At 35.5% G+C, this 13,172-nt stretch overlaps 1 long non-coding RNA gene across 1 annotated transcript; it reads left to right on the forward strand.

Annotated features, from left to right (window-relative positions):
• The first annotated feature begins 957 nt into the window (after window positions 1–957).
• On the forward strand, window positions 958–2,096 carry LOC127849520 (uncharacterized). Its single transcript, XR_008034890.1, has 2 exons — window positions 958–1,056; window positions 1,606–2,096. It is a non-coding gene; the product is annotated as an uncharacterized LOC127849520 (long non-coding RNA).
• Window positions 2,097–13,172: the final 11,076 nt, after the last annotated feature.

A 13,172-nucleotide genomic window follows, 5' to 3' on the forward strand; every position in this document is an offset into this window, starting at 1 on the left:
ATGATGATGATGATGATGATGATGATGATGATGATGATGATGATGATGATGATGATGATGATGATGATGACGATGTATATAGCCGAGATTTATACGAGTTTTTGTTGTTTCATTATTACGCATTCATTATGCTATTCTTTGTCTTTCTAAAAACAAATACAATAATGTATCTGGTAGTTGTGTTCCTGGTGTTTCGCTACTCAAATTATTGATTATAATTCGTGTTAATCGCCGACTTACCATTTAATATTCAATCCATAATACTCAAGCATGGCGAAACACGTCAGCTCAAACGTTTGTACAATAAAGCTGAAGATTAGTAACATATGGATTGGTAATAAGCACGCGTCATAAGGTACATCGTGTAACCGGTAAGTGCCACGACATTACAATACCATATGGTCATGAATACAAAACGCGCAACAGCAGCAACCTATCGGTTTTGTTAAAACATTCAACGTACAGAGATACCAAGCAAGATATGCACGTATCTGTGTTTGGTATTTGTATGTTTACTCGGCATTGTTCGTAGCGGTAAGTCGTAATTATTTTAATTGATGATTATATAATTAGTCCTCAGTGTCATGGTTTCCATATATGTATGTTGGATTGTTTGTTCGTGAAACTTCTTTCGAAAGAATGATTAGTATTTATTTCTGAATACAAGTTTATATACAATACATCCGTTGAATCACGTGTTGTGTATTATATTGCTATTTATTGTACAACACGTTATTTGCCTATTCACATTAAACCCGAATCCAAACGTTCAAAGCTATATCAATCTTCTTACAGTAAAACTTGTTAATATTCAGTCCGTGTTTAGTCATAGTATCAGCTTATCTATAATTTAAATTGAATTTAAAATACATTTTCCATTTGTTATATCAAAGAGCTTTCATAGAGTGTACACATTACATATACATGTATTTCTATATGTTTGTCTTTGTTTCTTGTAGCATCGACACCATGTCCCAACGGTGAGGTTTTGGTAGACTGCCCGGTTAACCCGTGTGCAAGATATATCTGCCTTAGCCCAGCTGACTTAAAATGCGAGTAAGTAAAATGTATGAACGTACATCCAGAAATACGGAGACATGGATGTATTGACACAAGTACATCGTGTTTCATATTTGCTGACATAAATGGTTAAAAGCACACGCACAAATGGACGGAGAGACATCATTGATGTATCAGTTATCTATTCACACATAAACACAAACTGGACAGAAAATGGAACCTAATCAAAACAAATTCACCATCATGATCTTGTCGCTTAAATTTTGCAAACTGAAACTAAATAATTTTAAACGTATTAACTTCTTAGTGTTAGTTAATGAGAATGTTCGTATAATGAATATGAAGCTATTTTAAACTAAAGTGTAAACGCACGTTAAAAAATATTGATACCATTTTACATTGACTGGAAAAAATGTTCACGGGTAAATGGATTAAGTTATTAAAATTATAACTGTAATTAAAGTATATGTTATTGAAATTGATGTTTTAAAGAAGAGATTGAATTATGATGTTCGTGATTTTTTTAGGTCGAGTATTAATGTAAGTATGGAGATTTGCTAGACAGGCATCATTTTTATTTTTCAGACCTAACTACTGTGGAGAATGCACCAGGGTGTGGTACTCTGGCACTGAGCCAGCCACCTGCTGGATAGAAGACGTAACTTCCTTCGATGGTTAAACGGAGATTTTACATGTTAAGTTACTTCCGTGTTATATATTGTGAACTCGTTAAAAGCTTGTCGTGATAAAGACGAGCAATGTATTTTCAAACAAACATCTGTGTAATATGGCATTAAGAATGTTAATGGCCATGATCACACCAAAACTTTGTTTTTTTCCGTATGTATAAGCCAATTTTGAATTACATTTTTCCATTATGATTGCAGTAATCGATTTTAACATGCAGATATCCACGCCTTGTGCGCATAAATATCCTCAATTACCATTAACATACTCGTATGTCGTGTTTTATTAGTTGGCCCAAATGTGCAGCACATATGCAAATACACACTGCTTGCTATGGATACGTGATTTAATCAAGTATTTGCACAACTAATTAATAAAATGTAAGAAGATAGTGTGTTTTTATGTATTATACGTATTGTTTTCTTCCAAACAAAGAAAGAAAACTACACCAACATTAAACTTAACTGTCAGACGATTGCTGTTTATCAGTGTCAATGTGTGTTATTTTAAGCCTAATACATACAATGGACAGTAATAAATAATATACTTGTTAACAGTTCTAATATTCGGTATATAAGGTTCCATTGTTTCTAACCTTTCGAATAGCAAAAAAAAACTTTAATAATTAAAGAAATGTATTTAAATTGCCAACATGTCAAATGACAGTTAACATTTAAGAATACGCTTTGTCAAAACCCACGTGTTGCAGACTTGGCTAATAGTCATTAATATGTCATTTTCGTAGCGAGCTTATATATATATATTGTGTGTGTACAACCTTTCACGACGGAGTAATATTGACCTATATTTTTCAGTACACACGTTATCATTTTCGCCAATGTCAATTACATAGAAAATACATGTCATCCATTTGAAAGGACCAGATTTTTTTAAGTGACAGTTAATTTCACTGAACATTACTTGGTTAATGCAAAGTGCATGTTTTATAATATCAATCTTCGTAAACAATAGGCAATTTGTAAAAACATGATACAATTTAAGTGCAACACGCCTTATGTGCATCCCAAGAAGCGTCCCTTTCGGATGCTTCACATGCTGTCGCATGAATTGACCGACTTAAGTGGGTGTAAGCGCGTTTTTTTTTTGATGTCTATTCAATCATCGATCTATGGCGTGTACGAGTATTACAGCCAATCATGGTGTCTTGGTCTATCATCAAATATTTTCCGTCAATGCGACCATAACCTGCTAGCTTCTTTCAAGATGATTAACTGAAGAAATGCTCGTGAGTGAGTGCATATATGCTGCATCGATATATATGAACTGGAGCCGACAGTTGTATACTATGAACACTGAGCGACCAGAGGCAATATATATTTAAACATAAACATTACAAAAATAACAAGTTGAACAACTTGTTCGTATAAATAACCGTTTCTTGTAGCAAACATTTGGTATGTTTAAATACATCGTCTTGTACCTGTCTAAGTATTGGATTGAAGCTTTTCACATCCTGATGGTAATATGAATGTTCTTGAGTTATATAGACTTATTTAGTTTCGAATTCTTATTTTAGGACACTGCAAGGGTAATGGTTTTAAATAATACCCCTGAGGTCAAATTGTCCCACCCTTGTGGTTTACTTGTTTATGTACACCAGTGAAAATACCAAAATCTTTGAAAAACATTTATTGAAATCACAATTCATAGAGCTTTGTTATTTAGCACTTATGATGTATTGTAGTCCTCTTTAAATACACTTGTTCAAAACATGCCTCTGGGGTCACAACTGGCCTCGCCGAACGGTCACAAGGTTTATATAGACTTATATCATAAATAACTTTAGAAATATTCTTCAGTTACACTACTGGGTTTAATATTTGGTTTTAAGCAATATATAGAAGCCCTTCACAAAGTGTGTTCAAATCATGGGATGAAAACAAGTTATGCCTCCGTGTTTACACTTTTTATGTGTACTTGTAAATACCATTACAATCTTATCCTCCGAAACCGCAATAGTTAGGGATAAAGGATTTATTATCAAGTGCGACATCGTATAGATGTCATCTTCTAAATGTGTTCAAACGTGTATCTGGTCAAAACACCTTGAAACAGTCCAAACATTATGAGAACAGCATCACAAAATTTACACATATCAGGTAAGTTGAATTTTTTCTCAGGTGAGCTACCGGGGACCTTAAGACCCTCTTGTATTTACAATAATATTAAATAAAGAATAACATGTGTATATCTAAATAGATAAATTCACATCTATTTTATTAACTGGACTTAATACAGCCAGCATTTAGCATTTGTGTCCTGCAAGACAAGTAGACAAGAACTGATACGGAAAGATCTGGGTGACAACTGCAATTCGACTATTCGTATAATCACATCTTTCTCAAACACCATTTATTGTGTTCAGGCTATGTTTAATGGTTCGTTTAATCAAATATATTAATATTAAACAAACAAGACATAAAAAAGGTACCGCCACGTATACCGTTTGTTTCGAATGATTGTGATTCGCATTGTCGTGATTCAACCGCATGTTTATTATTTTCTTCTCAGAACACCTTTATTTTAATGACAAAACATATGGGAATGCTTTCAACTAAGTACCATGTTTGTAGCTAAGGATGTAGTTTGTTTCTATGTACGAGTGTATATAAGTTTGTGAAAGTGTTTTCGAATAAGTAGAACCACGAATAACAAACAACTTTGGTTTTGTCACAGAGTAATTAAATACCACAGCCCTTGTTTAGACTGTCAAGGCGACAAAGTAGTACTATTTTTGCAAGAATTTGACTTTCAAATTAAAATATGCATTGAATATACCGTTGCAGTTTTCATAATGTAGAAACGACTACAACGCGTGTCTGAATGTAGTCACACGTCCGAAAAGATAACAGCTATCATGTGACTCCTCCTCACGCGTGTCAATCATCTGATGATAGACGGCAACTGACATTTTTGATTGGATGACTGTATCCAGAAACATGATTGGATACAAAAAGACTAGAAACAGAGTTACTCATATCTTTATAAACTGATAAAAACGGAAAGGTGTATTCCGGTATGTTGCTGGACCACCTAATAAAACTATCTTTCAAGAATATTTAAAACAGAGGATCAGCATTAAAACATCTTTGCGTATAAGGTTAACCATATTTGTTCTTCAAATATTATTGGTAAACTGTATGACGCCTATTAAGGTAAGATTCCTATCCGTAGTGTACACATATACTGTGTTTGTAAAATGAATAATAAGTTTAATACTTAATACAAAATACAAAATTAATCATTTGCTTATAAAGCAAGCATTTTTCTAGATTAATAATGTGTTGTGACTTTAGGTGATATGGGATCTCAAACTGATTGATATAAATTTTCTAATCTTCATAAAACAAGTTAAATTTCAAATGATTTACCTAACATAAATAAAATAAAAATTTCCATGGTCGTATTCAAAGATATTTTACATGTTTATAGCTCTGTAACATATATGCAACTATTTTCTTTCTCTATTACGTAAAATTACAGCCATGCATGTATGTATATATTTAGACATGTTCTGATGTAAACTGCCAATGATTGGTATATTTGGTTAGATATATTTGGTGGACACAAATGGCTCTTATATAGATGGAAAAAAATAGATGTATATAAAACCGATGTTTTCTAATGTATTCTGAGTTAAATATAAGAGATAAATCGACACATTTCAGACGTGCTGATGAATACCTGCTGAGGAAATCTGTCGATGCTTGGGTTTAGGTTTGGAATTATGCATCACCGAAGGGTCGTGATGCTTACATCGTATGAGGCCACGATTAAATGTAGCCCTTATACACATGAACGATGCTACTTAAATGATAAGGTGGAAGGGACATTGCGTCATCGAAATCATATTTATTTCGAAAGAAATACATTAAACATGGCAACACATATTGAGAATATGCGAGGCGGTGCTTGGTGCTAACTGTTGAACATTTGCCATCATCATGAGCATAGGACCAAAGTGTTTAAAATGTGTGTTTGTAGTATATAACCAAACTAGAGTTGCGGTTGATTTATTTTAGATGTTTATTTGATATCAAGGTTGCTATTTCTCGATAGTACTGTGCTTAAGGTTATGTCATAATTATTTTAAATTTATTTGACACCGTATTCATAAAGTGTTGTACTTTGAACGTTGCTTGCTATCGTTAATATTATACAGATGGTTGGTTATCTTTTACACGCATATTGTATTGTTTGTTTGAATGTTGGTAACTTATAGACACATTCTAGCAATTTTATTCGGCCACAATCTAATGACATGCACATATACACATGTGTGTTAATGAATACAGACAGATTCATTTCTTAACGTAAACGTAATATATCTTTCATTACTATATACTTTATTCTTGTTGTCAACCATCTCGATTGATCTTCTATGGTATGTAGCTGGTACGGCGTCTCCTGGCAGCCCTTTGTGACTGTTGTCCGTTTGTGGATTTTATACATGTTTTTTGTGTAGTAAGTTATCCTGTGGTCATATTTTTTGCACCAACTTGGCCGTCTCAAAGTTGTGTTCATCTTTATTTTTGTGAATCCCATTGTGGATGTTTTAAGAAATACAAACATACTTTGGATCTAATACATCTTTATTCCTGTAGCTTATTATCAAAACTCACTATAATTTTATTCCGTTTACTCAATGCTGTTTTGTTAAATATTATTTATCGTGACCCGATAATCAATTTCTACCCATGCTTATTTATTTTTATTGTCCACAATTTATATCAATATCCTGTGGCATCTAGTACGGCAGCCGCTTTGAAATGATGTACGAATCTTGATGTGTATCTATTGTTTGCTACCGTGTTATTTATGCAAAATTGGGTATCAACAATTCAACACATAGTGCTCCTTACACACAAACAGTTATACTTAACTACAACTTTTGTATTTCGATCATTTGTGGTCTTGTCATTATTCTTTCTCCATTTCTGCTTAATAGCTATCTTTTTTTCTGAAGCTGGTACGGCGTCTCCTGGCAGCCCGATGTGTTTGCTGACTGTCGCTGAATGTTCAATGTGGATTCAATTGAACATATATGTGATGTAGTTGTTTTATGGCATACTGTATGAATGTGTGAGCTTGCAAAATCCAGACTTGTTTAGTTGAGCATATATGTTCTTTTGTGTAAAATACCTAAACAAATTGGTGTATAATGTATTATATATTCGTAGCATTTGTATGAATATGTAACACAATTTGTAAGAAACAAATAATATTACAATGTTGCTTCTGTATTAATGTGTTGTGTTACGTAATAAACATAACATATGAACAATGCTTGACTTTTCTTATTCTCGTTTGGCCTAATTTGTGAGTTCATTCAACTAATCACGTGTGTGTTTCAATCAAGATCAAGACAAATCAAGACAGATCAAGCTGCTAATCGTTACCCATTTACGACGAGACTATATTTAAATTCATAAAATACGCATTATAAGTTGCCGTTGACACGTGTTTGTCCACGCATCAAGGGTTGTTACATGTAACTGGTTCAGCAGGTTGTGTTTTCCAATGAAAAGAAACGCATTAAAGGCTGGGGACGTAAATTCGACATATCTAGTTGAAACATAACTGTATGTTTAGTTCATATTTTGATTTTTAGTTAATCCGATATATGTGCACAATACAATATAACTTATTTACTAAATCTAAGTAATGTGATTTTTAGGACACATCGGCTGATGTATGACCTTCCTGTTGAACATGATACAAAATATATCATGCAGCGTTATATAAGGCAGATATCATCCTGGACGACATTTTCCGCTTTTATGATATTTGTTTGTTTAAAGGAAGCCTGTTCTCGGCGAAAATCAAGTTTGATGAATCTTTGACGACAATTTCCGCATAAACTTTAAGCACATGCGCTAAGCCTATATCCCTCAAACTCGTCTTAGTGATTTGTTGTTTGACCCGTGTGCTACTTTAAACTACAACACCCATACTTATATATACCCATACGTGTAATCACTTTAAGTTTACCTATGTGATCGATACGGTTTGTATCAAAACGTTAAATCTTGTTAATTTCATACCAAACAAATATGTTTTTAATTACCTCATCTATGTACTAAATGATAGCGACAGAATTGCGTGATAGAACATGTATTATATTAATGGAGAAAACTAAAGTTAATGTCTTATCGAACATTATTAAAAACTGTTTAGTAACTGCCCTTGTCAAAAAAAGAAAACTAACTTCAACCTCCAACTTAATTTGCGTGAAGTAGAATCCGCAAGTCAAGCTATAACTATTTAGTGTTGACGTATATATCAAGTCCATTGGTCGACTGCAAGTCTTGACTAAATCAGTGAACCCATGGTTTATATCTGCAGGCAACATGGACCGCCACCATTATGAGACGTTTGCAGACTTCGGCAACAAAACATTCCTGCTCCATCTGGACAATTGCCGAGATGTAACGTAGACTGACTAACTGACTAACTGACTAAACATTCATTATTCGTAAATATAGATTACAGATATTCACAAACAGACACTGTACACGCTGTTTAACTTTTTTTTAAATGTTTAACAAATATAAAAGCATTTAGAATGTTTTATTCACCAATCATATTTTTAAACGTTATGTTAACGCGAATTGTTTACAATTATTTTAAGGGAGGTAGCTCTTGCTGGTTTGGCCGCTCGGACCACGACGAGCTCTAGATTGTTTCCCCTCGATTCCAATGCTGCATGGTCCGACACGTTCATCAAGCTCGCCAAGCTCTACCTGGGCCCCGAGCACCTTAGCTACCTTATGAGAGAGTCTATGTCACGTGACCCGGTTTCCCCTGTGTTTGCGGAGAAACACTTGAACGCGCTCGATCGCCGAGTTTTACGAGTGTTAACGACGATCGCTGAATGTATGGAGAGTGTGGATTAAACTGACGTGATCGTCGACGACTTTAGAAAGTGCAATCACATAAAACATGTGAGCCAGTTTCCGCTTGAGCTCTGTGTGAAATTGGTGGTTCTCTTTATCGTCCATCTTGTCATAATGCCCACCTCGTACGGCCTGATCTGGTACCAGCTGTGGTTCCGGAAGTCCGTCGGCAGCCGCCATAATTTTCTCCGTAACGCCGACATGAAGAAAAGCTTCATCAAGATGCTGTTGATCGTCATGCTGGTGTGTATCGTCTGATGGAGCCCCATCATGGTGGTGAACTCCGTTGAGAAGCTCGCCAGCACTACCCGACCCATGGAGAATCTAAAAATCTTCTTCCAGAGCCTCAGCATGGCCAGCTGCTGTATCAACCCCGTCATCTACACGTTCATGAACAGGAAGTTCCGGGAGAAGGTTGGCATTGCAATCATTTCCAACAAGACCCGGATGCTCGCGAGCGAGAACAAGGCTGATGGTGGCGCTGCTATGCCGCCTCGCAAGAGCTTGGTTAATATTTTCCCTAGGGGATCTAAACCTTTGTGTGACATTCAAAAGCATTTAAATGACATAAGCTGCACCCAAGCGCCATGTTATGTTGTTGAAACGTATTGTGTATAATACACATGTACTCAGATTTCCTAATAGTTCTTGTTTTGTTGACTGTAGATAACAATCACATTTATTTAATTCCTTTTTATTAGAATTTATTTATTTGTTTCTGTTTCAATTGTCAAAGCATTACACGTGGTACTTCCTACCTGGTGACAATTTAAGCTTTAAAAAAAGATACTTCTTTAAACACATCCCGACTATTGGTTGTATACAACATCCACTTTAAAGGTATTTTGCTTGAAGTATGTTGCTTAGTAGTAACTGGTTACTTCCCTTTATATGGAAACGGAGGATGAACGACTGGTTGCATAACAAGTTTTGCAAACATTCAAATTAATTTTCTTTACAAAAGCATTATCATGATTTCTGTGACTGATGGAGATTTTTTAAACTTTTGTGAACAGTTTTTTTTTCGTTTACGTGGAATAAAAATTCGATACTTTCAGATAAACATTAACTTTCTGTGAAATATTTAAAGCTCTTTCACTGTATTTGATGCAAAAATTCGAAATGATCTGCCAGCTGTGTATCTATCCCTACATGTATTTACATAGTGTTGGGTATCAGCGTTATTTACTGCGCAGACAATGGAAAAGACTACCATAACACTATAACACGTGCCGTAAAAATAAGGTTAATTATACCTTAGCATCGACGAATTTGTAACATGTGCGAAAGATTATCCGAATCCTGTGTGTTCGGACTTAGTAACGCTCGCATATTTTTGCTAGAACCATATATTACCCCATTTACATACGGTATACTTAAATATCCCAGTGCATTAGTCCAGTTGCTTCTTTTTTGTTGCAAAAACGACGCAATACCACAAAATGTCACATTACTACGGAATCCGGATAGTGCCATCTATAATATCGACCTTCTTTCATCAAGGGCGACATACGACGCACGAAGCGATACACTATATTTTGTGCGACCCACGAAGCGACAACCGATATTGTGCGTGCAAAATATCGTGTGTCGCTTCGTGTATCGCGCAAAATATCGTGTGTCGCTTTGAGTAACGCGCAAAATATCGTGTCTCGCGTTCAAAGGGCGACACAAGAAACACGAAGCGACACACGATAGTTTGCGCGTTACACGAAGCGGCACGTGATATTGACCACGATATATCGCATTTTGGGCTTCCTACACAAGGGCGATATTTCTTGGTACATTCTCGCGCGTCGCTTCGTGTATCGCGCAAAAATCGTGTGTCGCTTCGTGTGTTAGCAAAATATCGTGTATCGCTTCGTGTGACGTTTGTCGCCCTTGATAAAAAGAAGGTCGATATTATAGATGGCACTATCCGGATTCCGTACATTACATCTTCCTTATTATGTCGAGTATTTCGCATTAGATGTAAATCGCGACGCTAGTATCGGTAAAGCGTGCCTTTAAGAAATGCATAGTGCATGCCAATTAAAGCGTTTGTTCACAATTACGAACATATTTGAGTGTGACAGTGTGATTTAAGGAGCGGCCTGAACGCATGTTTTCATAAAACGCATGTGTGGAATTAATTAATGTCATGGTCGTCTCGATACCATTCCAACCCATGCAGCTGTTTGCGTATTATAATAATTAATTCACTCCCTCTCTATATAGAGTATATTATTGGTTCAGACATCAGATCTTTACTTCCATATGGCATTGCATTAAACGGAATCCTCGTTGTAAAGGACCAATTAAACTTTATTTGAGTCGGTCTTTGTGAAAACTGGGCTTAATGCATGCACGGAAAGTATTGCCCAGATGGCTGTTGGGCACGACTGTTTCGTATAAACTGGATTGTGTTAAGAAGAAACGTCATCTGAACAAACACATGCAGAAAAGGTCGTCCGTATACAGGCTTATTTGGAACGATAACTACAGGAGATGCATACAGAACGGTTATCACACAGCGCGACTTATATCAATTCTTTCTTAGCATATGTAGTTTCTTTGCGTGTATGGTAAGACCAGCAGAATCATCAACGGTAGCAAGACCACGGCATCTTTATCAGCATTTTTAAAATCAGCAGTATTCATATCATCAGCAATTCTTTAATCAGAAGCAGTAGTGTTATGGCCAGCAGCACCGCAATCGTTAATCATCAGCAACATAAGAATGTCGCCGGCAGTAGTACAATAAGAAATTCTTATTAAGAATCAACATAGTCTCCATCATAACAACAAGACATCAACAACATCACTATCAGCACTGTTACCATCACCCTTGCCACCACCACCACTAACCCATTTATGCCTAACGTCTAGAAAAAAATAGCCTTGGAAAACAGCGTAGACCCAGATGACCAGGGTTTGTGCTGTTTGCTTAAAGGAATTTCTGTGAGAAATATTCTAAATATAAAAATTAAATATACTAGACATCCCTAATTTTGGAAATAAATTGATCCAATTTAGAAGGATGGGAGAGTCCACTAAGCTTAAATGGGTTAAGTATCAACTTCAAATTGAATAAATCATGTTTGTTAAAATAAGCCAGGATTTGTTTTTTAATGAGACTTCATTTAAAATCAGACAGTGTAATAACATGCGACAGCACAAATTGAGCCCGAAATACTCATGACCTACGTCATGCGAAATTGGGTCTTATGCCATAAACGGCAAGCGTAGGTCCAGACCAGCTTGCGCAATCGCAGACTCATGTCAGGAGCTACACTGTCCACTAAACGGTCACGCAATGTTTCATTTTCGTATTTCTGGACATAAATACGGAATATTACGCTAGTCAATTGTTCCAAGAGTTTGTATCACTCGAGTGGCTTGTGTGATGACGTATCACACAAGAGGCGGAGCCTCGAGTGTGATGCGAAATAGCACAAGCCACGAGAGTGATACAAACTCTTGGAACAATAAACTAGCGTTTTATTCCTTTTATTATATACAACAACTAACGAAAACAGTTAACAAATGTATTTTTTACTTAAACAAAACTGACAAACAATGACTAAAACGGTACGCCATAGTTTATTTAAGACGCGTCTGAATACTGTTTATGTAAATTAACGTGTAAACATTCGAACCGGGAAAACACAGGTTTCCGAAACGCTTACCTTAATGCCATCGTTAATCCAATTTTTATAACAATAAGTTGACAATTTAATCCGATGTTTATAACAAAAATGTTAAAACGATATGCACTTCCACTTCTATCTTCCATGTCTTTATCGAAAATTAGTTTAAACCACACTATTGTATTGTATTCCTATCGAAATATACATTTATGCATGATAAACACACACTCCAAAATACGTTTTTAACTCATAGTTTACTGTTAAAAAACACCACGTCCGACATGTCCTTACAGAGTTTAGATAAAACTATTGTGTTTTGTCACAGAAATGACATCACACGATGTACTACGTAATATATTTCGTAATATAAAATATTTCTATTTTTGGTGCGTGTAATGTGACGTCATTAAATGGGTCGAAGTAGTCCGGCTAGTATGGTTATACGGAATTGGAAACAGCGAGTAGCGTAATACGGGATTTTTTTATTTCAACGATTGGTACAACCTGTATTTTGTTAAAAGCATTAAACAGGTATATAATAAAAGTTTCTGATCAGACTGTGCAGATGCGCTGGCTCGGCTAGAGCTACTCTTGTCGCATATGATATAAGACCCATGTTTGCATGACGCAATATTTATGACGCGGGTCATATATACGAGGTGGTTTTACACTGCGGCGCGGATTCTTCCCATAAACACGGGTATGTCGTACAAGCGTCTAATTTTATGAATTATGATTTAGTCCATTAGGATTGTTTCCAATATTTTAACGGCTAAACAAAAGCGTGTAAATGACATAAGCAAACATCGTGATATTTTGGCCTTATTTTTTACTATGGGGAAAAATATTAATCTTAATCAATTAAAACTCCATAATAATGATTAAAATTAAATACTAGTATTGTATAGCGTTTTTATTT

Source organism: Dreissena polymorpha, chromosome 11, assembly GCF_020536995.1.
Source record: "Dreissena polymorpha isolate Duluth1 chromosome 11, UMN_Dpol_1.0, whole genome shotgun sequence".
NCBI classification, from domain to species: Eukaryota; Metazoa; Mollusca; class Bivalvia; order Myida; family Dreissenidae; genus Dreissena; species Dreissena polymorpha.